We start from the raw sequence: 22,867 nt of genomic DNA, 5'->3' as shown, positions 1-22,867 counted from the left end.
GGCAAGGATAGAGCTGCCCCATGGCCTACGGCTGGCCCTCAGGGCTGAGGAAGGGCCTGTGTGTGGCTGCCATCCTAGTAATGACTGCGGAACCTCATGGGTCCAGATAACAAAGTCTTGTCACCTTAGGGCAACAAGTTCACCACAGTCCCGCAGGGTAGCTGGGTTCATCCCCACTGTACAGATAAAGAAACCGAGGGCCAGAAATGACATCGTTCAGCTGAGATCTCCAAGACGGAGCAAGTACCAGGCTGTCAGAGTCCAGATCCATTCCACCACCCACCCCGGCCCCAGGGTACCTCCCAGAGGTCTGGTCCAGAAGCCGGAGCTCTCCCGGCCTGCTACCCCAGCGGTCTCTGGCAGGCACAGGAACACCGTGTCGAGGATCAGTCTCGGCCCCAGCACTGCGGATTGGCAGCGGCACGTGCAGAAGCCTACGGCAGGAGGGAGGGGCCACAGTCAAGGGGGAGAGAGTAGAAATGGTGCAAGGTGGGCAGCGGCGGCCTAGTGGGGCGTTGGCTTGATTCCATCAGATTAGTAAAAAATAAGAAACGATGCATGCTAACCGATTGTTATTACCAAAGCAGAGGCGGCGGTGGTGGGTGAAGGTAGGCGCTCACATGAGGCCTGCGGGTTCTGGAACCTTCTACAGGCCAGCAACGGCTGCTGCCGCAGACATTCCACCTCTTCGATAATTAACCTGTCCCCAGCCTAGGTCGACAGATGGGCCACCGTGCTTGAGAAGCCCACCACAGCCCACTTGCAGCAAGGCTGCCTTGCTCCCTTCCCTCCCTTCCCGACAGTGAGCCGTCCTCCCCTCTGGGTCTGTGCCATTCCAACCCTGGGGGGGGGGGGGCGGCTTAAGCTTCTCCAGATGGGGGCTGCCTCGTAGATGGTCTTTTGTCCCGTTTAGGGCGCCGGCTTGGAGCTTCAGGACTTATGTGACCCAGAGGGTGAGAGCCTGACGGTGAAGTGTGGTGCGGAGAAGCGTTTGGTCGATAGCGGACATTCCGCTCTGCTGACACGGGGTTCGCGACGCTCTAACCCGGGTAGGGGTCCCGACTGTGAGCTCTACTGTTGTGGGGGGCAAGGTTGGGGGGAATGCAGACAGAAGACACAGTGTGTTCACCCATAAATGTGTAGTAAAGATGGGTATACGGGCACACCACTGCCTGTGCCTGGGACACCCCCAATTTCCCTCCTGAAACGAACAGACAGAACCGGGGATTAGGAATCAAACAGACTAGAGTCAAAACCTGACTCTGCCTTCAACTCGGTCTGTATAACCTTGGACAAATGACTTGACCTCTTGACTGAACTTCCTCATCTAACAAATGGGGCAGTGGCGCTTATCTGCACGGGCCCTGGGGAGAGAATGAGCAGGGCCCCTGTAGGACGTGCACGGACAGGACCTGATAGGTGGGTCGTGGTTACGATTTGGTGACCAACTGCCTGAAGGCTCTGCCAAGGGTCACCTCCTCCAGGAAGTCTGCTTGGCGTCCATCCCACCGGCAGAGCCGCCCTCCTCCCTGGGTTGCCACCATCTGCCACGTAGTTGAGCACCGTCTTAAAAGGTACCTCTGCCCCACCTGCCTCACCACTCAGGCGAGCTGGCCTCAGTGGGGGCCTTACAGCACGCTGACCCCAGGCAGAGTGCTTACTCGTTGTTCACTCATGCTCGGGTCTGCCCGGGCTTCTGCCTTCGGCAGATGAGTCCTTCCAGCGCATCGAGGCAGCACGAATTTGAGCCCAGCCCTAGAGAGAGCTCCTTGGAGCAGGGCCAGCCTCTGCCAGCTCTTCATTCCCAGGTGCCCAGCACAGGGCCTGGAACCCACAAGGCTCCATAAATGAGCCAGGGAATGGCCAGAACGTTCTATTGGCACCTCTAGGCCCTGGCTTTCACTGAAATGAGGTCAAGGACTGTGGTCCCCAGTCCCCTGCAGGGACAGGCCATGTGTGCCAAGTGTCCCTGGTCTGTAGCAAGATGGGGAAGAGAAGCAGGGACCTAGTGTTTCCTGTCAAGCTTCAACTAGTCAGTTTGAAGAAACACCCCTTTTCTCCCCGAGAGGATGTCCTTGACATTCTTGGGTTATTACTGAAAATGCCTTTTCTTAATAAAAACCTCTTAGATGAAGTGCTGACAACAGTTGGTAGGGATTGGTGTGTTTTGGCTCACCAGCCCCCAGGTCCGTCCCCAAAGCTGTTCAACATGCTGTTGGTTTGGAAAGCCCAAAGTCCAGGACCTCCTGGCCCCCACGAGCTCTGTTTACTGGTAACCACACAGCACGTGGCAAGGCCTCCTGACATGTTCCCAGTGATTTTGTACCCGGCCAGCCCTCTCCTCCAGATTGACTTGTGATATTTATTTGCAAGTCAACATTCTGGTTTGTGTTGAGACTTGCAGCATGGAATACACAGTCCTCCACGAGGGCCCGATTTTGATCTTGGACAAATCGTCAGAGCGAGGTGTGGGCGGCCGCCTGGGGAGCCTGCCCAAGTCACACCCACGTGGGGGCCCAGCTCACATGCCATCAGGCATCCCAGGGGTGGGGGAGCCCAGCCTGATGGGGGAGAGGTTCCCTCTGCCTGGGAGCCCAGGGCGCACGGGGGAAGGAATGGGCTGGAGGCAGAGAGGGAGCTGAATTCCACGCGTGTGTGAAGGTGGTGGCTGGAACCATCTCTAGAAGGGGACGGTGGCAGGGGGCGGGACACCAGACCAGCAGCCTGGCGGGAGACCTTCTTAGATGGCTGGTGGGAAAGACAGAAACCGGGGCTGGGGACTAGAAACCCATCACCTCGTGTCTCCATGTGGAAGCAAGTGTTAGTGCTGAGTGTAATTTAAAATCCGGAAAAAATTCTCTAGGGATGGCTAGGTAGGTGCCAAAGACTGAGCAGGCACCTTCGGAACAGGACTCCCGTCTCACCAGCTAGCGACCCTGGCGCTGATGCCCTCCGGGAGAGCGAGGCAGGCTCCGCGCTCCTGCAAAGCTGCCAGCAAGTTTCCCCACGCCTCCTTGCTCCTGGGTCCCTGGCGCGCGGCCTTCGGGCCTCCAGCCTCACATGAGGGACAATCTCCCATTAGAAAGCTGGTACCTTGACTTCTGTCCTCACACGCCCCTCCCGTCAAGGTCAAGGCCCAAAGTCTCCAAATTGGCAAAGGGCCTCAGGTCAGAAGCGGCTGCTACCCCCCCCCACCCCGTTCCTGCTGCCCCTCCCACCCCAAGCTTGGCCTGGACGTTCTGGACTTTCAGCTACTTGGAGAGGTTTTTATCATCATTTGTAAGGGATTTCTCTCTCTCTCTCTCTTTTTGTCTTCTAGCACTTTATTTTCTAAAATTTTTATTAACATATAATGTATTATTTTTAAGGGATTTTTTATTTACTTTATTTATTTATTTTTGGGGGGGTAAGGGATTTTTTAAATACAAAAAGTTTTACTTATCTCTAGAGAGAGCTGACCCTAAGGAGCTAGCCCACCTTCCGCAGACGCAGAAGCTTACACTGTTACTTCGCCAACGGTCATACGGATCTGTTTTCTGGTTCAGAAGTTAAGCACAGGGACTTGGCTGTCCCTGACGCTGTGTGTCCCCACCTTGCCTGGCATGAGGGCAGTGGCCCCTTGCGAATCAGGGGTTTTTGAGCACGTCCCTTAAGAGCGGTATGAGTCCAGAGCAAAGAGGCTCGCTGCCCCTCTCCCCGGGCAGAGGGTCAGGCATCTGAGCTGCCTCCCTGCTTGGCTGCCCGGAGAGGATGACATGCCCGCTGTGCGCGGGACACTCTGCCCTCAGCACCGCTCAGCCTCAAGGAGGCCTTCCGGCAGCGGCTCCTCCCCCTGCTCCCGGCTGTGGGAACTGAGGTTTGAGGGGCTGAGCCTTGGCCCTGAAACGCAAACCCGGGAGCTCTGGCCCTGCTCTGGCATCCAGCGGCCCGGCTCATGTGTCCTTGCTTTTTCCACTGTGCCGCCCACTCCCCTCCCGGGCACTGTGACCTTGGACAGCCACGACCGCCCTGCATCCGCTCCCGACCGTAAACTGAGAGGCTGGGCTGGCTGATCTCAAACGTTCCCTGCCAGCCGGGGACTCTGAGTTGTGCTTGGGGGTGTGACTGGGACATGCCCCAGGAGCCAGCTGCCAGTGCCCACGAGGGAGGCATTTTTTCCTGCCTCGCTGGGGGAAAGCAGACACATGACTCTCTGGGCTGAGCACCCGCGGTGAATTATGATCAGCGGGGCTTGTGCTCAGTGCTTTGGAAATGTGTTGAGGACTGATCTCCAGGCCTGTTATCAGTGGAGCTCACGGCCTGGGGGTGTGGGGGGAGAACCAGCTCCCTTTCTCTGCTGGAATGTCCCAGGCCAAGGCAGAAAGCCACCCACCTCTGCCTTCTGCAAACAGGGAGTAGAAGGGCGGCTCCCCATCCTGTCCCCACCACATCCCGTGGAGGGGACACTCAGCGTGGCCTCCCAACCCCCCCAGCTTGCTTCCAGTGGCTCTCACAGTCCCTTGCTACTTTGGCCTAAAAGTGGGCTCTGGCTTTTTGTTGGGATCAGCAGAGGTGACAGACCCTGCCTCAGATAAGAGGTGACTGGAAGGGGCATGCTTTGGCAGACAGACAGAACAGCAGGCCCCGGGGACTGCCTGCCTCACATGTCCCCACTCATGCACCGCGATGTTAGGGAAAGAGGCCCCTTGCTGTTAGGGAACCAGACCTGCGCCTCCTTGCCTAGTTGCTTCTGACCCCTTTGGAAGGAAACCTGAGAGGTCGGCTGGTGTCAGGGCAGGGAGGGATGGCTCTTGGCAGGACCTGAGGTCCAGTTGGAACTTTCTGGATTGGGGGAAAAGGCAGGACCCCATGGGATCTTCACTAGGCCACAGGCACAGGCCCCGAAAGGAAGACAGCCGTGTGGGTGACACAGGGCTCACCGTGAGAGGCTCCCTATCCCCATCTCCTTTTTGTTCAGGGCAGCAAAGTTGTGCTGAAGGTCAAAGCTCCAGTCCCAGCTCTGGGGGTGGGGGGGAATCCGGCTGGACCCCTCAGCCTCCAGCTCCTTGGTATCCTTGTGGGAGGCACTGAAGCTGCCCCAGAGGGTCACTGCAGGAGTCAGAAGATCTCCACGGCCCACTGACTGCTCCCCCACCCGCCGGCACAGTCCTTTCACACGGGCCCTCCAGTCTTACTTCCCACATCCACCAGCCACCAGGCTCTGTCCCACCCTCTCGCCAGCCCCCTGGGGTCGGCCACGGTCACACCCCCACCTCTCTCTCTGGCCTCTCCACTTGCAATCTGATGTGTCACATTAGCTTTCCCTTGCGTGGGGTACCACCTCTTCCGGGAAGTCCTCCCTGATCTCCTCCATCCAGGCACTGTTCCTCTCTTCTGGACCCTATCAGCCCCAGAGCCTCTGCTGATCTTCCCAGGTCATACAGGTCTGTTCACTTGTCCATCTCCGCCAGACTGGAAGCTTCCTGGGAATTAGGATCTTATCTGAGGTTATTAACACAAATAACAACAGAAACGATAGTATTAAAAAAATGACCCTTTTATTGGTACATTATCTCCTCCGTGTTGGGATTTAACGACGCTGGGCTATTCTGTGTGTAAAGCTCTCTAGTGATTGCATTATTCATACTGCAGTATTATAATGCAGTACATCACCTACATGCTTTACAATTTTGCTTGTTTTTATTAAGACGTCTATGCTACTTACTATGTTTGAATACACTTTTAACTTAGTTTTTACATTGTAATTTTTTTGTTGTGGTAAAATAAATATAACATTTCCCGTTTCTAAGGTTCGGTTAGCTGTGAGACCATTACCATGATCTGTCTTCTTTGTTCTCTCCCAGCTGAAACTCTGCACCCCCCTGAGCACTCACCCCCCCACCTCCCCTTCAGGATTTTCAGTTGCTATAAAAGAGATTTGGGAACATTTGGTGGAATCAGAATAAGCTCTGTAGCTTAGAGTCCCATCGGCGTTAGTTTCCTGGTGTGGATCCTTGAAGGGGGTTGTGTGGAATGACCATTCTCAAAGATGTTGGCTTCGGGACTCCTTTCTACTGTTTTTTTTTTTTTTTAAGATTTTATTTATTTATTTGACAGAGAGACAGAGATCACAAGTAGGCAGAGAGGCAGGCAGAGAGAGGGGGAAGCAGGCTCCCCGCTGAGCAGAGAGCCCGATGTGGGGCTCGATCCCAGGACCCTGGAATCATAACCCGAGCTCAAGGCAGAGGCTCAACCCACTGAGCCCCCCCAGGCGCCCCCTCCTTTCTACTCTTAAAAGCTACTGACAACCCCAATGCCTTTTGCTCCTGTGGGCTATACTTGTCGTTATTACCAGTATTAGAATTAAAATTGAAAAAAAAAACTTTAAATATTTATGAATTCATATAAAAATAAGAAGCCCTGCCTATGGGAATGTATACAACATTTTGATTATATTTTTCAAAGCCCCTTCCAATATCTTAAAACATTCTTGCCAGGCTCTCTAACGTCTGGTTTAATGGCAGGTGGCTGGCTCCCGCAGGGCGGCGGGGAGATAGCGCGTTTCCTGGTGGGTTCAGGTAAGCAGGGGTGTTCTTTGACAGGGCACCAGAATTCAGCCAATGAGTGTTTCTTTTCTTTTCTTTTCTTTTCCTTCCTTCCTTCCTTCCTTCCTTCCTTCCTTCCTTCCTTCCTTCCTTTCTCTCTCTTTCTTTCTCTCTTTCTCTCTCTTTCTTTCTTTCTTTCTTTCTTTCTTTCTTTTTCTTTCTTTCTTTCAATAACTGCTTTAGGGCAGTATATTCCCATGCCATAAAATTCATGCTCTTAAATTCTAGGGTTTCTAGAGTGTACCTGGAGTTCAGCTCTCATCACCTCTATTCATCCCTGGGGACTGAGGTGGGGAGCGTTTGAAGGGAGTGCACTCGGACTGGGGTAAAACCGGGTCCTGATAGGAAGACCCCACTGAAGGGGAGGTGCCAGACAGGTGGAGGTCCCGTTAGGAGACTCCTCCAGCCCTGCAGACAGGTGGATGCTGAGAGGCCCCTCCCCCTCCCCTGAGAGCACACGGGAGGAGGACCTCCGGCCGCATCAGTAATGGCCTTGGGAGAAAAAGCTCATTCCCCTTGACTGCCCATCACAGCTGTGCTCCTTTTGCATCCGTAGAGATGGGGGGACAAAGCCCCTGGAGAAACACAGGAGATGTCGGAAGTCAAGAACACAGTAATTGTAGGAGTGTCCAGTGGCCGCTGTAACAAATGACCACCCTTAGTGACTAAACACAACCCAGACCTTCCGTCTTGGGGCTGAGGTCGGGCTCTGATGTGGGTTGGCAGGGCTGAGCCCCCTCTGGAGGCTCCAGAGGAGAATCTGCGTCCTGGTCTTCTCCACCTTCTAGAAGCCGCCTGCATTCCTGGGCTTGCGACTCCTTCTGCCACCTTCCAAGCCGGTCTCTGACTCTGCCCCCACCCCACAATGGCCCTTGCGACAACCTTGGATGCTGTGAGGAAATCCACTATCCTCTCCCCATCTCAAGATTTTTAACTTAAATCTCATCTGCCGTGTTCCTTTTGCCACACAAGGTGACTTCTTCACGTTCGGGGTATCAGGACGTGGACATCTTGGGTGGAGGCTTGTTTCATGTCATCACAGTGGTCAAGGTCATGGCCACTGGAGCAGACGGCCTCTGCCATTTGTGGGGCCATGGGCCAATCATGGCACCTCTCCATGCCTCAGTCTCCCCATCTGTAAAGAGGGGATAATGATAGGGCTGCCTCATCAGGCCGTTGGAAGGATCAGTAAGGTGATGTCCGTCAGTTCCTCGGGGTGGGGCTGGGCATTTGAGAAGGGCTGGGGGAGGCTTGCCTCTGTGAGGTCCTCACGATTCCCAGGGGTCAGGTAGTCCTGGCCACGGGGCTGGGGGCAGGCCTTTCACAGGCGCAGCAACCCCATCCTGACAAGTCGCCAGGTGGCCACACACCACCCTGCCTGGGGCTGCTTTGCTGTGATGCCTTACGGTCACTATGCCGCCCTGGGTAGGGGGAGGGGGCCAGTCTGTACCCCAGAGCCCATGTGCCCAACCTCCCAGAGGGACCTCCCGGGACCTGCCCAGGCTCCTGTGGGAGACACCGCAGTCCCAGGCCCCAGGGTCAACCACCCCATTATGTAGGTGAGGACACGGAGGCCCAGAGGGGGACCTGCCAGCTAGGAGGCCTCGCTGCTGCCAGGCCCCTGTCTCCTGGCTCACGGCTGTTTCCATGATACCTCCTGGCCAATGCCAGGTGATGTGGGTCATGGCAATGTTTCTGGAGCCTCCCGTGTGGCTGAGGAGGGTGTCAGCAGGCAGGACACCCTCCACCCGTTCATCAGCCCACGCAGAGGGTGCCCGGGGGTGCCCTGGTGGTGGGGGATGGGAGGGCGGGCAGGTGGGACACACCCACCGTGCTATCCCAGGCCTTTGCCTTGGATTTCACCAGTTTACAGGAAAGAGACTTGAGTTTCCTTCAGTGTCATGTCCTCCCACATCTCGGGAAGTCAGAGGCAGTGAAGGTGCCCTTGCTAGATCCTGGGTCCTCCACTGGTCGGCCGGAGGACTAGAGACAGAGTCACAACGTCCTCCCCCCGCCTCCCTCCCCGCTGCCTCAAAGCCTCCATTTGTCTCTGCTAACATAGAATGGAAGGGGTATTTCTTTCTTTTTAAATTTTTAAAGATTTTATTTGTTTATTTGAGAGAGGGTGTGCACAGAAGGAGAATGAGAGGAAAAGCCAACTTTCTGCAGAGCAGGGAGCCCAACATGGGACTTGATCCCAGGACCCCGGGATCACGATCTGAGCCAAAGGCAGACACCCAGGCGACTGAGCCCCCCATGCGCCCCCGAGGTATTTATTTCAAAACAGTAACAAGAACACTGGCCTCAGCTGGCCTCGTGACCTTGAGCGGATCCCTCCCTGGCTGCTGGGCTGGGCACCGTGAGCACCCCGCCGCAGGAAGGGGACGCCCTTGGAAGCCAGGCCCTGAGCCTGAACGATCTTGGCCTGCTGGGAGCTCCCAGCACTCTGGCTCTCTGGGAGAGCTATGGGGCTCGGCAGGACCAGGCCGCTAGGGGAGCAGGGAGCGGAGGCTCGGGGCTCCGCCTGCCACGGAGGCCTGTGTGTACACGTGTATGCGCGTGTGTGTGTGTGCATGCTTGTGACCGTGCACATTTGTGTGCAAGTGTGGGCCGCCCGGGTGACCATGTATGGTGCATGTACGGGAGTGTACCTGTGCATCAGTGTGCACGCAAGCCGGTGTGTGTGAACACACATACACATGTACACATGTGTGTGTGCCTCTGCCCGTCCTCGTGCGTGGTGTGCATTCATGTCTGTGTGGGTGCGACCGTGCGTGTTCAAGTCTCTCTGTGTGCACACATGTGAGTTTTTCATGCCCTCCCTTGGGCAACGGTGTGCAAAGCCGAGGTAGCGCGGGAGGGGGAGGCAAGTTCAGGCCTGGGGAGAGCTGCCGGCTTGGCCTGGTCCTGCCCTCAGCTCAGCCATGGTCGGCTCGGATCAGAAGACGTTGGATGCCAGGCCAAGGTCAGGGAGGCAGAGTGCTTCCCAGGACAAGGCTTCCGGCACCTTCGGAGCCTCTCCGCTGCTTACTTCCCAACCTTTCCCACCCCAGGGCGTCTCGCCTGTGTTTCTTGGTTTCTAGCCCATTCTGAGAGCCTGCTGCCGCGCTGTCCTTGGGGGAGCTCCGTCTTCCAGCTGCACGGGCAAGTGTCCCCAACCCAGCCTCTGGGGGATGCCCCCCCCATGACCCGCCTCCGCACCCCCAGGGCCAAGGAGCTCAGCTCAGCATCCTTCCCCTACCCCCTGGCTCGGGGTGGGGGGTGGGATGCTCCTTTTTAAGGCCCCCCTGTAATGCGACCGGAACAGCCATGAGTTTCTTGGTCGTTTGCTTTGCTGGAAACAAAGCCAGGATTGTCCGTGCTTGTGGGAAAGGGCAGTGGTTTGCGTAGCACAAAGAATTTATTTTCTCCTTCCCTGATCTGAGCCCTATCACCAGGGCCATGGCTGCTGGGAATTTGGAAGCTCCTTCTGGGAGAAGACTGGGGCAGGTGGTGGGGGTGGCCTGCTGGCCAGCCTGGTCACAGCTCCCTGCTGTCCCCACTGTGCCTCTGTCCTGTGATGCCGACACATGTGTGTCTGGGACGCCCTTGGCTTCTCTTTCCTCACTCCAGACCCTGGCCTCTTCAGACTCCCTTTTCCAGGCTCCTCGCTGGGTCCTGGGGCCTCCGCTCTGGCCTGCGACACCGGCCCCGTTGCTTCTGGATGAATGTGGCCATCTTCTCCACCTTGGAGGAGATGCAGGCTCGTGCCCAGATTGCAAGAATTTGGGAATTCTCCCAGCTTTCTCGGGGACGAGGTCATCCAGAAAACGTGTCCGCCGTTTGACTCTCCAGGAGGATGTGGGCAGTGGGAGCCTCCCCACCCCTCCTGTGCCCTTAGAATGTACACTCTGCCTGCTGTTCCCACCGTCAGAGCTGTTTGTAAACACACAGCCTTGAGGGAGGCCTGGGTGGCTCAGTCGGTGAAGCGTCTGCCTTCTGCTTGGGTCATGATCCTGGTATCCTGGGATCGAGTCCTGCCTGGGGCTCCTTGCTCGACAGAGAGTCTGCTTCTCCCTCTGCCTCTGCCCCTTCCCTCCCCTGCTTGGGCTCACTCTCCCTGACAAATAAATAAATAAAACCTTGCAGAAAAAAAAGACATAGCCTTGAGAGAATAAGGTGTCGTTGAGACCTTCTGGGCTGTGTACACGACTGCGCGGAGCTAAAGCTTCCACAGAACTACGCCGGCTTTGGCAAGCAGGTGCACAGATCGACCTACCTCACGGCTGCCCCAGACAAGGCTTGCAGTTAAGTTCCTTTGCTTTTTAAGACCTGCCACCTACAAAACAAAAAAAAAACGAAAACAAAAACAAGCAAACAAACTAAGCAGGCAGTTGAGCAGCGGGACCCCGGGGATGGGCTGGAGCCCGCCCCCGGTCCTCGAAGCCCCATGAGACCTGGGACCCAGAGGCCAGGCTCTCAGACACCCGGTCTGCTCCGGTGGTCCTGCCAGGCAACTGCCCACCGGAGGAGGCCGAGCTGGACCTGCTGCTTCCTCTCTGCTTCATGGGGGGTTCAGGGGACCTTGGCATGCTGGCCGCCCACCCCTCCACCTCCCGCCCACCCTGGAGAGCCTAGGGTGTCCTTAGGCTCATGTCACCTCCTAGCCATTCTGCACCCCGGCCCACAGGCCCGCAGCTAACACGGCCTGGGGCTGGCTTCCCCAGAACAGTCAAATACCACAACCTCACACTGGCCCAGACCTGAATGCTGTGGCCTCCTGATGGGGAGAGGGCTCAGCAAGGGAGAAGAGCCCTGGCTTCCAGCCCTGGCCGGCCCTGAACTTGACCTGGCCTTTGGACTCCTGTGGCCATGTCACACGGACACTGAGTGGGGCTCTCGGCCCAGTGGCTCCAAGGAGGGCTGTTCCCGTAACAGTCTGTCCAAATCACCACCCTTCCCTGCTGCTTCCCTGACCCTGAGTGTCTCCAGTCCCCCCCTGCCAGCCGGGCCCTGGCCGGTAGCCAGCCCCCAGGGAAAACGGCTCCACCACGAGGCCCAGTCAGTGCGGTGTGCCCCTAGGGCTGTGTGAGGCCCAGCTCCATCGGACAACCTCCTGGACCTCCCACCTCCCCAGGTGCCCAGGACCCCACCAGCTGTGGTCAGAGAGGCAGCTGCCGCTCACAGCCCCAGCTGGCATGGACCAGAGTCAACTATGAGAAGACATCCCAATTTGGGTCTGGTTGGACGTCAACAGACTAAGGGGTGGGGAACACCCTGTGTCCCTGCTGACACGCAGCCTCACAGGTGATCCGAACCCGGACACCAGAGCTGAGGTATGCAAATCTCGCTGTCCTGTGGTGGGGGGAGGGGCTCCAGACCCTGAGGCAGCCCAGGGGTCTGGACCCTGCTGCTGTACCTGAGGGCTCAGGTGCTGGACACACACAGCCCAGATGCCCACACCCCTTGCCCCCGACTCAGGCACCTGGACTTACGTTCCGGCCTTCCTCAGGCAGAGTGTGGCTGTGAAAGCAGGATCCAGAAGCCGGATGAAGATGCTTCCGGCAGGGGCCCTATCCTGGCTACCCCGGCCACTGGGGCCACTCACAATACCTCCTGAATTTGGGACCTGGCCCCAGCCCTGGCCCCCCAAACCACGCTCATGCTGGACAACCCCATCTAGAAACATAGATGCCCGCAAACCACGTATGCCCTCTTCTCTTCATCTGCTTTTCCCTGAATGTAGGGACTTCTTTGCAAGGCTCACCGGGGTCACTCAGCACCACAGTCCCTGAAACAGGCCTGGGGGCTGTAGGGAGAGCTCAGGAGATGTCCTGTGATGACAGGTATGGTTCTGGAATAGTTTTCGCCATTTGACCCGGCACAACTTCTGTGCCTGGCAGGTGTCTATCTGGCCTTCCTGAGGTCTCCCTCCATGAGGGAGCCTCAAACTACCTCCTGCCCCCACCTGGGGTTCTTTCCCTCCCTCCATGATCTACAGCGACCGCAAAGCTCTCTCACTGAAGCCAAACTCCCCAGGGCTCCCCTGCCTCAGCCAGCCACCTCCCTCCACCTAAGGTTCCAATGGGCCTGCCCCAGGACCTTTGCACCTTCCCCCCTGCTGATCCCTCTGCCTGAAGTACCCTCCTGCCCCTGCTGCTTGGGGAACGCAATACCAGAGGCTCTCATCCTCCAAGATGCTTCTCTGGACCCCTGCCCTGCACCCTCCTGGTAAAACTTTCATCCCCGAAGCCCACCAGCCCCGTCAGGAACAGGGTGCTGCGGGCGGCTGCTCTCCAGGCTGGTTGTTCAGGGTGTTGGGAGAGCAGCTCCTTCAGAGCCAAGTCTACCCCAGCATTCATGCCCTATGAAATTGGACCTCAGAGAGCAGTGGGAAGGAGAACAAGGCCAGAGGGCCCCACAGCACCAGCCCTGGGGCCGGGATTGGGGAGTGTGGGGGCAGCTGTTGGATTCCGGCCAGGGCCGCAAGGTGTAGCTCCCTCTAGGGGCTGGGACCTGCCAGGTGAAGCCCTCACCCAGACCCCCACCCCTGCTGGCCACAGCTGTCCCGCCCTCCCATCCAATGCAGAACCCACAAGGCCGCCAGCATGAGCTTCCAACACACACACCTGATCTTGGCATGAACCTGCTAAAACCTGATCGCCGCCCCCGGCCCTCCAGGACCCAGGGGCCTTTGTGGCCGCCCACTCACCTCCCACCTCCAGACCCTGTGCCTGCTGGGGCCTCCCTCACTTGTGGACACCACTCACTGCCATCTCTGCCCCTTGTCATATCTCAGCTCCTATCTCCAGCTGGGTGAGCGGTCACATCACTTCCTCCAGGAAGCCTTCCTGCCCGCCCCCCTGAGCTGGTGAGGGCCCATCCCCCATGGCCCTTGCATGCTCTGTGCAGCTGCCATCACTCCAGGATGTCATGTTTCCCGGTTCAGGCCAGACAGGCAAACCCGCGAGCTCTGGGGGTTGGGGTGCCATGTGGGGGTCCACATCTGAAGGTGGGGCACTCGGGCAGGAAGTGCTGGCCTCGAGTCCCTGACCCGGGGTCTCCTTGTCAGTGTGGGCTCAGAGACGGCGTCTCCCTGTGCTTTGGGCTCCTCGGCCGTGAAACGGGGCGTCATCTCCCCAGCCGGGGCCAGCAGATGCTTCACCCACAGCCCTGCTGCTCACCGGCATGTGGCCTTGGGTTGACCTTGCCCGGCCTCTGTCTCCCGGGCCTGCAGACACCCAGAGCCTGGGACTCGGTGGGGAGGAGCGAGTCGGGGCGGGTCAGGAGCCAGCAGACAGGCCTCTGGCCCTTGCCTGACCGGCTGCCCCGGGAAGCCGGTCCCCTGGGTTGACTGCCCCTTGGAGGCCCTACTGTGGGGCCAGGTCCCACGTCTGTTCCCAGCCAGGGTCTGAGCCTAACAGCCCCGCTCTTACGCTGTTAGCAGCTGTGGCTACTCAGTACCACTGAGGCCCAGAAAGGGCCAGCAACTTGCCTGAGGACAGCCAGCCTCTGGGGAGAGTCAGGCGAGGTGATGGAGCCCTCTCTGGCCGAGGCATCCTGCCTGCTCCCGTCACCCGCAGCAGGCCTCCCTGCGGGCCCAGGGGACAGGGGCCTGGCCTGGAGCCCGGTCTCTCCCTTGCCCATGAGGTGGAGGAGCAGCTCTCGCTCACCCTGGGGCTGCCACTGAGGAAACTGGAAGGCACTGGGAGTGTCACGGCTGCCAGCTCACAGCCTTCTGGGCCCGTGGCAGCGTGGAGAGCCGTGGGTGGGCACAGGCGGGCCCTCTTCCGGGTGCCCAGCTTCCCAAGTCCTGCTTTGGGCCTGCTCCAGGCCTGGGCTTGGGGAACTGCCCAGAGACAGCTGTGCCACAGCTGGAAGTAAAGGCTTGGGTGGGTGGGGGGTAGGGCACAGTGACCACTAGCCCGGCCTGAGGGGGAGGGCTATATGGGGACACGAGGGACTGGTGGGCCAGCTGGCCGGGGCTGGGAATGTGGGCCAAAGGCAGGAAGCCTGAAGGGGTCTGGTGTCACCAGAGGGCACAAAATGGAATGGTGACACAGGCAGGAGACCTGTCACAGGGAAGCAGTGACTGGTCAGCCAAGCTGAGGGCCATGGGGGACATGGGAGAGAATGACCCAGCTTTCTCCTTGGAAAGTCTCCTACAGCCCCAGCCAGGGGAGGGGCTGGGGCCCAGGAGAAGGGGAGGGCTGCTGGGGCACTCGAGTGGGGGTGCTCTTCAAAGGGCCTGGGGGCAGGAGTGGGGGAGGGCAGGAGGATGGGAGGGGCAGCATGGGGGGCCACCTGGCTGTGTCACTCCCTGGGGTCTTCCAGGGTCAGAGCGGTGCTATTCCCCGAGCAGGCGTCCAGCCTGAAGGAGCTGTGTCGTACTCCCAGAGCGGGCCTCAAGTCTGGGGCCTGCGACCCCACATGGTCCACCCCGGCTGGGGAAGTCACTTTTGGTCACCCTGGCACCGTCCTTGGCCTCCGTGTCCTCGTGGGTGCTGTCCAGCCTGTGGGGGCAGGGGTCACACGGGGTGCCCAGGGCCCAGTATGAGGGGCAGGAGGAGAAGAAGGGGCAGAAAGTCCCACCAGCCAGTGCCGGGGAGGCCTCCTGGCGGAGGCAGCTGGGGCTGGGGAATGAAGGGGAAGCAGGCCAGAGGACTGGGGGAGCCAGCAAGACCAGGGGAAGGAAGGAGTGGCATGAGCTCCGGGAGGACCTCGCTTCCTGCTCACGATGGAGGGGTCCCAACCTCTCCAGCAGCAGCAGAACCCAGAGCTCCTGCCCAACTCTGGGCCTCTGCGCACACTGTGGCCTCCTCTGGGCTGGGCCTCTCTTCCTCCCCATGATGAACACCTATTCATCCTTCAAAACCCAACAAAAATGGCACCTCATGTGCCTGCCCATCTGATAGATGCTCTGAGTACCAGCTCGGTGCTGGACCCGGGGCCCAGCCCAGGAGCTCCCCCTTTCCTGCCTGGGTCTCACATTGTTGCCATGGTGATTTTCGTCCACACTTGTGGGTCTCATGAGCTGGAAAGGGCTTTTCTGTGTCTCACTGGTGTGGCTCTTAGTATGGTGACACTGAGATGTTGAGTTTGAAGGTAGGGGAGCCAGGGGGCGTGGGGGAAGCTTCAGAGCAGGGTGAGGAGTCCTGGGCCAGGCTCTGGGCAGCCTGTGGCCTTACCCCCGAGGCAGCAGCCCCAGGCATTCTGAATCTATGAGATACAGGCCTACCTCCTCCTGCCCAGGGGGCTGGCTAGGACGTCACACTTGACTTGGGCCCCTGCCATGTGACCCTTGCCATGGTCGGGGGCTCAGAGCAGACAGCATGGAGGGCATCACGCTCTGAGCTCACACAGAAAACGGGGCCCCGAGGCAGATGGAGGCCAGGGCAGCCGTGAGCCCCTTGGCTGGGAGGTATGCTGGCTGCTGCCCCTGTGCCTCTGCCTTGACCCCATCTGAGAGCCAATGGTGAACGTTTGCTGGCTCCTCTGGGGCTCGGCCCACTTGCTGCTCACCCTGGCGTCCCCTCACTCCAAGGGCACTCCTTATGGAATGTTAAGTGGCTGTGCCATGATGCCCCTGGGTGCCTGGGAGTGGGCACTTAGGAAACGTGTCCATCCATGATAGGCTTCTTGCCCGGTGCAGGAGGGGTCTGGGCGGTGGGGCAGGGACCCCAGTCATACCTGGGTGGCTTGGGCCTGCCGCCTGCAGTCCCAGCTCAGTCCCCTTTGGCCGAGTCCTAGGACTGCCCGTGCATTTACTTTCGGTCTGCAAAATGAGGCCGATGTTAAGCATGGGGAGAAGCCTCCCCCGTGGCTGCTAGGGGCTCTCCAGGGTCCCCATGGACCTGCAGGTGGCAGGAGGGCAGGAGGATGGCTGGCGCTCATGCCTTCTCTCTGCCCTTCCAGAGGACACTGCCCGTCCCACACTAGCCCAGCCCTGAGGGGTGCAGCTCCCCTTCCAAACATCCAGCCAGCATAGACACAGGCCTAGCCTTCAGGTACCCCAGAGAACTGACCAGCAATGCAAGGTGGCCACAGGGGGCCTGCCCACAGGGAGTCAATTTCCAGTCCCAGGAGCCGCAGCTGAAGCTGCCTACTAGGAGTCCATCGAGTCTTCTGGGGCTCCCCTCCCTCCCACAGTCCCCTCAGGGAGCACACACAGCTGAGCACACCCAGCCGGTGGAGCTGGCTGAGAATGTGCCTCCAGTCAGCCCATCAGAGAGAAAAGAGAGAGTTTTGCACAGAGTAGGGTCGGGGAGTGGGATGGAGGTGCGGACTTCTCTGCCTTGTCAGTGGGAGCCTGCCTATAAGGGCAGGCACAGGGGAGAAAGGGGGCAGCAGAAATGGTGAAGGCACGGTCCCCTTGATCCAGCCATGCCTGATGCTGGTATAGCTCCTGGAGTTTTGGTGGTCTAAGGCTATAAAACCCCCTGGGCCTGAGCTGGTTTGGCCTGGGTTTCTGTCACCTGCAACAATATCTTCCTGATGAATTCTGAGACTGACTCTAGGAATGACCAGCACTTTGGAGCATGAGTGCTCCCCAGTGCCCAAAGAGGGTCCCTCACCCTTCCACCACATCGGCGTACCACATAATGACCCCCCCAGCAGCCCCCACAAATGGCACATTTAATCACACTCTGTGAGGACGGGGCTCCTCATTCCTTTTCTTACTCTGTAGCTAGCAGACTCCTACTCATGCTACAAAACCCAACTCAGGGCTTACGCGTCCCAGGAAGCAATCTGTGAATTCTCCTCCACCCCACCCCTGCTGTTTCGCTTGTGCCTCCAAAGCCCCAGGCAGTCCCTCCCCTAACCCTACTGTGTAGCCATTGCCCATTCTGGGTCCGTCTCCCAGCTGAAGGATCTTGTGCAAGGCAGGACCCCCAAGGTGATGCCTCACGGTGATGAACATCGTGTTCTGGCAAGTCTGCAGTCAAGGCTGCTCTGAGCCATGAACGCACAGCCTCTACTCCCAGCCGTCCACGGAGCCCCGTGTCATGTTAGAAATGTCTGGGTACAAGTGCGGGGCCGAGAAGAAAGATTACTTCCAGGAAGGCTCCCCAGAGGTGGAGAGGCTGGAGCCTGGCCTCCGGGGCAGCTGGTGGAGGCAAAGCCAGGCCTGCCCACGTCTGTGCAAGCACGTGTGGGGCCCCGGCAAGATGTGCGTCTGCCAGGCTGTGGGACCTTGGGCAGGTTTCTTATTGTTAAGATGGGGGGCGGGGGAGGAACACCCACAAGAGGGTCAGATGATGTGGGCAGGGTCGGGCATGTATGAACAGAAGCTGGGGTGGGGGCGGTGGAGGCAATGGAAGGGCTCCCGTGAAGTTGATGGGGAAAGGAGGCAGCCGGAGGGGCGTCCTCGGCCGAGGCGCCAACAGAGGCTGGACGCCCCGCTGTCCAAGAAGCGGAGGCCTCCTGTGGGTGGAGGGAGAGACTCAGCCCTGCTGAGCTCCCAGGAGCCAGAGATCCAACCAAGGCTGCAAACCAGGTGGGGAGGACTAGGAGACGTCTGGCCCCTCCAAGCCCTACAGCGGCTCCCTCTGGGAGGTGGGCCCTGTGCTGGGCAGGAGAGCGATCTGGCCCTGGCCTTGGCCACCCCAGGACCTCCTTGCCCAGGCCCAGTGAGGCCGCACAGCTGGTGGCCTCCCAGACGGGGCCGCCTATCTAAGCACCACCTTGGCTGCCAGGGTCTTCCAGAACAGCAGAGTCCACGAGGCTCCGCCCGACTCCCATTCTGCTAACCCCCACACCCACCAGGCTGCCTCAAGGCCAGCCCAGCCGCCACCCCCGCCCCTGCCAATGAGGCAATCTCACCTGTCAAGCCGCCTCCCCCTCACAGGGACATGGGTTAGCTGGGCTGGAAGGGCCTCCATCTCTCCTTCCCACGGGTACCCAGCTCCCATCAGTGGCCACGGGTGGCACTTGCTGACCGCCCGCGGCCATTCCCACATTCCCTGCCCCCTCTGCCACCAGCCTGTCCTTGTGAGTCTAGAACTTTGGGGGGGCGGGTCTCGGAGGTGCTGAGGGATACCTCCAGGATTTCCTTGGGACTGGCTTCCCCAAGGCTCTAGGAGGGTGCTGACTGCCCAGGAGCGCTGAGCAGTGACCGTGCTGGTGACGACGAGCAGTGTTTACTGCTTACCATGTCCGTGCTGGGCGCAAGGTGTGCAGAGGGGAGAGGGAGACCCCTGTCCCCCGGAGACACTGCTGTGTGACCCTGGGCATGACTCTGGCCTCTCTGGGTGTCAGCGTTCCCGACCCAGGCATGCAGATGGGAAATCTGATTCAGCCACTGTTGTGGGATCCGATGAGACCTCAATGATGAGTCCCCACCCAGGCCTCTGGCCACCTGGCACATGGTGGATAACGGGGGCTTTTGTCCTGAACCTTCTCCTGCCATCTCGGGCTGCACAGCTGTCTGCGTGGAAGGGAAGGCCAGCCTCACCCTCCCGGGGTTAGCTTCTGGTCTCCAGAGAGGGAAACTGGAGCTCAGAGAGACACAGGTCACGTGGCCCAAAGCCATGCGGTGGGCTGGGGAAGCGTCCAGACAGCCGCGGGGTTGGACCTCAGCCTGGGAGTCAGAACCCGGCCCCCGAAGTGCAGGACCGGCAACAGGTGGCGGTCCTTCTGGTGGCTGGACGGTGGGCTGTCCTATGTCTCCCCCTCCCCTCCGCTGCCAGCCGCTAGAGCACTGGACCCACCCAGGGGGTGTGGTGAGGGGAGAGGGGCCCTGCCCCCATGGGGGTGGGGGTGCTGGCCGATGATGCATCCACCCCACGTCACCCCCCTTCCTGGTGCTGGTGATGCCACAGCCTAGCCGGCCTTGGGATTGCCGTGTGGAACGTGGCGCTCCAGGCTGCAGCCCCTTGGGGGGCCAAACCCCGCCCTCCCCGGCCAACGCGGCCCTTTTCACCGGGCGCCGGGCGCCCCCTGGTGGCCACCCCAGACCGCACGGCTGAGAGCGGATCACAGCCCCCGCGTGTGGAACACGCAAGCTCAGAGTGGTCCCTGGCCCTTAAGCTCAGGTCCCCCTCGTTGTGTAAATGGGGAAACTGAGGCTCACGGAGTGGTCAGGAGCTCTCCTGGTCCCACAGGGAGAGAGAGAGGCCGGGACTGCTGAGGTCAGGCTCAGGACCCCTGGCTGGGGGCCGTAAGGGACGTGATGGTGTAAGGTGCATGGGGACCCCGGCCCCGCCCTTCAGGGATTCAAGACACAGCTGGGCTCGTGCAGGCGCCTGTGTGCTCTGGTCTGTGTGGTCTGGCCAAGTCTGAGCCCTCCCCGTTGTCCCCGGCAGCCTCTCCTAGTGACCACGCTGAGTGACCCCGGTAAGTGGGAACGGGTCTGCGCGGCCCACCAGAGCCAGGCTCTGCCCAGCCCCCAGGCCCACCTTGCACAGCTGCCGGCCTCAGACCTAACAGTCCATCTCTGCAAGAGAGAAGTGACGGCTTTGCGTCCACCGGGACCAAGGCCTTGCCTGAGATCAGAAGCACCAGGAACGATGTCTCTGTTCCCGTCCTTGGGGTCCTGGCCCTGAGCCTGCTTCAGGGCTCCTCAGGACACTGTGGTTCACTGTGCAGCTCTAAGCCCCATCCTAGGCCCCCGCTAAGCCCGCGTTCTGGGGACCCTGGTGCTGTTCCCAGGTTGGGCCTGATTCCCGGCTGCAGGGTGTGAGGAGATCTTTCTGACCCTTCAGGCCCAGGATGAAGGTTGGAGGAAGCCTGAGGGTGTCTCTTGGATGCCCCTCAGGCAGGACGGATAGGGAGCAAGCTGCACAGGGCTGGTGTCTGGCTTCCTGTGGGGTGGGCCCACGTGGCTCCTATGGGACAAAGGCTGGTCTCCAGCCCATGTGGGGTCCCCAGGGTCAGTCCCCGGAGATCCTCACATGTGTCCTAAACCTCAGCCACTTGGGACCTATCTGCAGTCCAGCTCCTCTGTCTCAGTAACTGTCCACCTGCCCCTGGAGAGGCCTGGGCCACCCAGTCAGCCCCCAGTCTATCCCACGGTGTCACCTCCCAGTGATTCTCAAACCCACACACCTCGAGGGGCCCCTTGGTCACCACAATGGTCCAGGCATATCTGCGTTGGGCTGAGCCTGGTGGTTGTCGCCTCTTGGGGCCCCCTCTCCTCTTGGTGGCCAGAAAAAATACAGAGTTGTCAGGCCAGGCTGGGCTACAACCCACTGAGGTGACTCCTGTTCTCGGGGGCGGCCACTGCTGTGACTTGACCAGCGTGGTATGTGTGGTCAGGCTTGTCTGAGAAACTGTGGGTTAAACCCCGTCTAAGAGGCCTGCATCCTCTGTGCAGGCCTTGTCAGAGCCTTCAATAGGCTCCCCAGTTCCAAGAGGAGACACTGTAGGCAGCTGCTCTGGATGTATTTATCCAGGGACCCTCTGAGTCCAAGAGCATCTCAAAGCCATTTTAAGGGACAGTCACTTCCTGCCTCAGCTTGGATCCCCAAGGTCCCCAGGTGCTGTTTCCTGCCACCCATCCGCCTGACTTCCTCTCCAACTAGCTTCCCTCCCAGTGCCGGGTTCCACCCCAGCAGATAGCGTGCTCGCTCGAACTCGTTTCCTCAGTCACTGGGTGTTTACTGAGCACCGGGAGTGGGCCCGGCGGAGCTAGGCGCTGGGGATATTACAGGAATAAGATACACGGGAACCCCAGCCTCGTGGGGGTGGGGGCCAGGAAGCTATAGACGGTGGGGGTGGGGAGCGCTGGGAAAGCAGGAACAGCCTGGCATCTGGGAGCTGCCTGGGACATCATCTGGGCCCGGCTGTCCTCCCAGGAACTCAAACAGCTTCCCAGGACACCAACACCGGACAAGGCCGCTCTGGGGTCAGAGCTGGGTCAAAAGTGAGACCCCTGGAAATCACTGAACACGGGTGACAGCGTGAACACCTATGGGGCCGCAGAATGGCCCTGTCCCCTCCTGGCCGGTCTCGGTTCCCCCAGCTGTCCAGGATCTGACACGGGCAACCTGGCTGTTCCCATCCCCTCCTGTCCTAGAGAGAAGGACTGAATGCGGCCCCTCCAGGCCATGGCCATGGATACTCCCCAGACGACACCCCCGCCCCCCACTCTGGCCTTTCAGACCCTGCCTGTTCCAGGGAGCAACAACGTCGGGGAGACCCATCTCTGCTAAGGGACCCGCAGTTGGCATGAATTCTCTGCCAGAGACAGAGACCCAGACCTGGCCCTCATGCCCAAGAACCCGTCCTCTTCACCTGGGCCACCGAAGCCCCAGCTTCCCCCTCAGGCTCCTCTTGCCGGGGGCCACCCACACCTCCAGGTCTCCAAACAAGCCAGTGCCCCCATTCTCTCAGGCTTGGGGGATCTCTCTGTTCCTTTGGGGAGCATGGGCTCCCGCCCAGGGCCACCACTGCCTCGCACTGCCACACGGTGTCGCTGTCGGGAAAGGCTCAGTCCTGCTGCCCGGGAGGGGACTGGGGAGCCACCCTGGCCACTGCGGGCGGGACAGAAGGAGGCGCTCACCGTCTGGGCGGGGCAGTGCAGCTGCCTCGCTCGCAGGTGGGCTGGGCCTGCGCCGTGGGCCGGGCCGGGCCCTTCCTGGGTCCTTCCTTCCTCAGTTTACAGACGCACCGGATGACTGGGGACACAAAGCGAGTGTAAGCCAGGACAGGCTCGTAATCGTGGAGGTCACGTGTTGTATTCTGTGTGTGATGAAAGGATTCACTACACGTACTGTGCACATACAACGTTTTCAGAAGTTCATGGCCAGCCGTTTGGTTTTACAAAAGACTTGTATTAGTACCTGTTTTTGCTAACTTCAAAAAATCCACAGAAAACTTCTGTTTTTATGAAAATAAAAAGAAGAGGGGAGGGAAAATCTCATTCACCATTGATTTCACCACGAGCTGATGCAGAGGCAGGGCGCGCCCCGAGCAGCCCCCAGCCCCTTCCCCGGGACCCCTCAGTGCCCCGCCGCCGTAGCTCTGACCGTGTCTGCGAGCATCTGTGCTCAATCTTGGGGTATGTTGGGCGTCCATTAGCAGGATGTGTCCTAAGAGCGCCCGACAAGTCCGAGAGAGGTGGTCTGTTAGGTCTGGGGGTGCTCCTGCTCTTTCCCTAGGAAGTAACGGCAACCGTTTCTTTGCTTTATGCCATTTTGGTTTAGGGATGTTTTCCCACGGTATGTTGTGCTTTCGGATACAGGGGAAACCTGTGTTCATTTTTTTCCTTCAGATTTTATTTTTTATTTTTTTTTTTTAAAAGATGTTATTTATTTATTTGATGCAGAGAGAGAAAGAGAGAGCACAAGTGGGGGAGTAAGAGA

This window comes from Lutra lutra, chromosome 8 (assembly GCF_902655055.1).
Source record: "Lutra lutra chromosome 8, mLutLut1.2, whole genome shotgun sequence".
In the NCBI taxonomy this organism is placed as follows: Eukaryota; Metazoa; Chordata; class Mammalia; order Carnivora; family Mustelidae; genus Lutra; species Lutra lutra.
Note: the sequence above shows the minus strand (reverse complement) of the source record.